This window comes from Gopherus flavomarginatus, chromosome 1, assembly GCF_025201925.1.
Source record: "Gopherus flavomarginatus isolate rGopFla2 chromosome 1, rGopFla2.mat.asm, whole genome shotgun sequence".
Lineage (NCBI taxonomy): Eukaryota > Metazoa > Chordata > Testudines > Testudinidae > Gopherus > Gopherus flavomarginatus.
This window is the reverse complement of record NC_066617.1, coordinates 371,803,611-371,808,194: the sequence shown is the minus strand read 5'-3', so window position 1 is coordinate 371,808,194 and position 4,584 is coordinate 371,803,611. Positions and strand designations below refer to the sequence as shown.

At 41.8% G+C, this 4,584-nt stretch overlaps 1 pseudogene; it reads right to left on the bottom strand.

Moving 5' to 3' along the window:
• Nucleotides 1–967: 967 nt before the first annotated feature.
• LOC127031477 (olfactory receptor 52P1-like) lies at nucleotides 968–1,895 on the bottom strand (annotated as a pseudogene).
• Nucleotides 1,896–4,584: the final 2,689 nt, after the last annotated feature.

The following is a 4,584-nucleotide window of genomic DNA, read 5'->3' as shown; positions in this document are numbered from 1 at the left end:
TTTTGAGTTGAATTAGTTTTTTTATTGTTAGTCTCTAAAGGCAACGTTTCATCTTTGCTGTCTTCATGCGAAGTAGAATACTTCTGCTGCTGGTCATACATATCAGCAGTGACTAGTGTAATCATGTCTTTCACCGGTGCAAAATGTTCACAACTGATTTTGTGTCATTGTCTGTACACCGTAACACCACCTTGCATCTTGTTACACTTTTTAAAATCAAATTCATGGGGGAAAACAATCTTTCAACTGTGCATGGCTAAAAGATAGTGACAGCAACAAGAGAGCAAATATGCCATGTTCCCTATAGTCTTTGTCTCCAGCGGCATCTGTGTATTTAAAACATTCAATTTCTCAACTTGGTTGTCAGGAGTATGAGGCACCAAAGACAAAACTCTCCACTGATGCTCCAACTGTCCAAAGTCTCCAGAAAAGAATGGCAAAAATGAGATCTCAGCCAATAGAGGTCATGCAGGGTAATGCACAGGAGAAGGATTTAGTACTGCAAGTGATTCATTCACCTGGACGTTTGGTGGCAATCTCTTTTTCACAAATTCCAACATGAAATCTCAATACCGACTTTTGACATCTTCCAGCATGGGAAAGTCTGGTGTACATTTTGTAAGGCTCAGCTTAAAAGCAATACAAAAATCGACTTCATAAAGCAGCAAGTAATTTGACACCAAGATAACATCATAGTTTAACACAGCAATGTCCGGTTCTCGAAAACACACGGTTTCACAACTCTCACCAAGTCATCAATTACTGCAGCAGGTTTCCTGTATTAGCACTTTCCAATGGAAAACTTTGATTTATCCTCCAGGCTTCCTGAAGGATTGAATGAACTAAAATCAGGTAAATTTTGCTCACTGGATCACTGTGCATATGATAAAGAAGTTCAGCATGGATTAACAAGGAGATATCCTTGCCCCTCTTGTCACACAGGTTTCAAGTCAGTGGCCCCATGTGATCACTTTCTGCAGATGTATTTGCCCACTTTGTCATGAAGCTCTTTGGTTTTGACCCCATAAATGATAGGGTTGAGCATGGGGGGAAGGAGGAAATAGAGGTTGGTCAGGATGATGTGAACATGTGAAGTGATGCCCTGACCAAACTGGTGTGTCAGATAGGAAAAGACAGAGGGAGTATAAGATGTCAGTATCACACAGATGTGGGCTGTGCAGGTGTTGAGGGCTTTCTGATGGGCTCTCTTTGAGGAGATTCTGAGTACGGCCCTGATGATTAGACTATATGACAAGGCAATGAGCATAATGTCTAATCCACTGACTACAATGCTGTTACCAAGCCGTACAATCTGCTGACTGTGATGTCCCCACATAACATCTTCACCACAGCCATGTACTCGCAGTACATATGTGGTTGGCACAGAATGGTTGTCTGCTGAGGAGCAGGGGTGCAGGCAGAACAAAGAGAACAGCTCTTATCAAACCCAGGAGCCCTAGCTTAGCTATTTTTGCGTTTGTGAGGATGGTAGAGTATCTCAGAGGGTTACATATGGCAACGTAGCGATCAAAGGCCATTGTGACAAGGACGGCTGAGTGTATAACAGAAGCCGCATGAAGGAAGAGCATCTGGGTGAGGCAGACAGCCACAGTAATGCCTTTCAAATTGAACCAAAATATACACACTGCATTTGGTATGACAGAGCTAGATGTGCTGATGTCTGTGAGCGCCAGCATGCAGAGCAGCAGGTACATCGGCTTGTTCAGGGTCTGCTCTTTGCCTACAACAAACAGAATCATGAAATTTCCCAACAGGCAAACAATGTAGAACATAGCGAAAGGGATGGAAATCCAGACATGGGCAGGTTCCAGGCCAGGGATGCCTGTTAGGATGAATGCTGATGGGTCAGAAGGGGTGAGGCTGAATGATACCATGAGGTAGTTGAAGCATCCGTCAGGCTCAGAATGGTTGAAGGAATCTGCGAAGGGAGAAAAACAGAGATGGAGGGGGTTACACACTTGATAACAGTCCAGTAAATATGAGAAAGGAGGGTGAGCGTGATGTGTCAACATTTACAGATGTCGCCAGATTATTTAGGGCATTGTCAAGTCTAGAGAAATCCTTAGAGGGAGATAACCAAGACAGGTGAATAGGCAGCATGATAGCAGTTTAACTTTGAGGTAAAAAATGGCAACATTTATGCCATTGGAATGAAAAGCTTAAACTTTTCAAACACCTTACTAGGTTCTAATTTTACTTGTGTGAACTCAGGACAGGGACTTGGGTATCATGCCACACAGCTCTGTGAAACCCTGCTCACAGTGCAAGCATGGGCAGATACTATGCAAAACACTTGGATGCAGGAGCAGTGGGATGGAAAATCATTTAAAAAATACAGAAAATGCAATGCCATGAGATCAGTCAGTCAGTGTTTCACCCTCCTCTGTGCACCCTTCTGACTCGGGTATTGCAGAGCAAGAGGGGTTCAGGGAAGGGCAATGAGAATGATCAGGGGCCAAGGAAAACAGCCGGTATGAAGTGGAGTGGGATTTGTCTTGCTCTGATTGTATGATTCCAAGTCTCATACAGAGAAAGGTTTAAAGATTGGGATAGTTACCTTAGTACGGTGATTAATAAGAGGGGATATGAAATACTGTGTAATAATACACAGACGGGTACAGTGCAGATCCAGAATGTGTTCTTCTTCTCTACTAAGGATCAAGAGGACATTCAGTTAAATTGAAACTTGGAAATTCAAAAAAGAGGGAAAAAAGATGCTTTCTTCACTCAATGCCTTATTAGACTGAGGAACTCATGGCCACAAGTGGAAGTTGAGTCCATGAGATAACTAAGAATGAGGAAGGGTTTGGACATTTACATGGATAGTGAGACTATCCAGTTACAATAGTGACAGCAAAATAAATATTTTGGAAAGCCTCTATGCCCATGTGTTTCAGGGCACAAGCCGATATCTAGCTGTTAGGAAGTGTGTCATGGATCAGACCTATGGTCCATGAAGTCCTGTTTCCTTCTGTGACAGTGACAACCTGAGGTGTTGCAGAAGAAGGTGTAAGAAACCCAGCAGTAGGTGGAAGGGGTATGTGTGAATTGACCATCAAGAGGGTGTCACTCTAAAGCCTATGTTGGAACAGAGGCAAGTTTCCCCCATGGAAACTGACATAATCATGCTGTGTTATGACAGTGCTCAATAGAATGGGCATTAAGGGCACATAGGTCTTGCTATTTAGGGCTATGGGCCTGTATCTCTGTTACCTCCCCAGTTTCTTTTGGTGAGACACTTTCTTGCACGCACCCAGCTTTGTTGGTGACACATGTTAAAGGCGTTAACTGACAAGTGTAAGCAGAGACACAGGCCACCAATTGAGCTGCTAACCCATCTCATGTCTAAATATCAATGTAGTTTACAGATGACACATAAATTTGGGGATTATAAACAATGAAGAGGACAGGGCACGAATTCAGAGCAATCTGGAATGTTTGGCAAATTGGGTTGAAGCTCTGGAGATTAACGGAAGAAGGAGGCACACGTCAGGGCCCAAGGGGGGCTCTGGGTGATCGCTGCTTCCCACCACCCAACACAGATGTAATGAGGTTGAGTAGTGTCCGCAAAAGGGAAACTATAAACAACTGATTATTCCTCAAGAAAGGTTTTTAATGACTTACAACTACAAAGGCAACACAGACAGAATAAGAAAAAACAAATCAAAGACCAGCACTGAGTGAGGATTAATACAAATGGCATTAACTACTTATTTCTATACGTGGATATATAAAGGGCAAATAATACAGAAAATAGTCACAAGCACATGCAACGCCATTATTACTGATTGCATGTACTGTAACCTCTCCCAACAAATACAATTCTATATGTAACACTAATGCATTGATTAACTATATTCTACTAACTTTAACCTACCTATAACCTTATATGACAACTTACTCACTTTTATTGACTTTTATGATAAACTTGATGGTAACTTATACTGAAGACAGGCACAGCAACATGCAAAGCTGCAATTGTTTACAAACTACTAACTTTACCACGCTGTACCCGTTTCCAGCAAGGCACAAAAATATACACAGTTATTATATATCAACTATTGACTATTACTATTTCTAAACAACTTAATTTACTAATATAATTAAACTATAGTATTAATACAGACTTAAGATTAATTAGCTCGAGCACAACCAGACCTCTTTACTCCAAAACCTTACTCTGCATTCTCCCAAAGACACGTTACCTCCAGTAGACCATTTTTTGCACTGGCCAAGTACAGATAGTCAGTGCAACGCAAGTCCCTTTGGTTCAGGGGATGTGTATATAAGCCTGACAAAGAGTGATCTCCTTTAGATCAACACACGCACAAAAACTTGCATCTTTACACCTTTTTTATACAGTATTTACCAGCCATGTTTCAAAACAGGTCAACCAACGAAGGTGGCCAAATGTTTCAGTGTGGTATTTGCAGTTGTCTTGATCTTATGAACAGTGTACCTGTACTCAGCTCATCTCTTCTCTATGCGGCTAATTGTGGTTAATTTTCTAGACTCAAAAATGCTTGAGTCAGCTGAAAGAGGTATTTGGTTGCAGAGCATAGT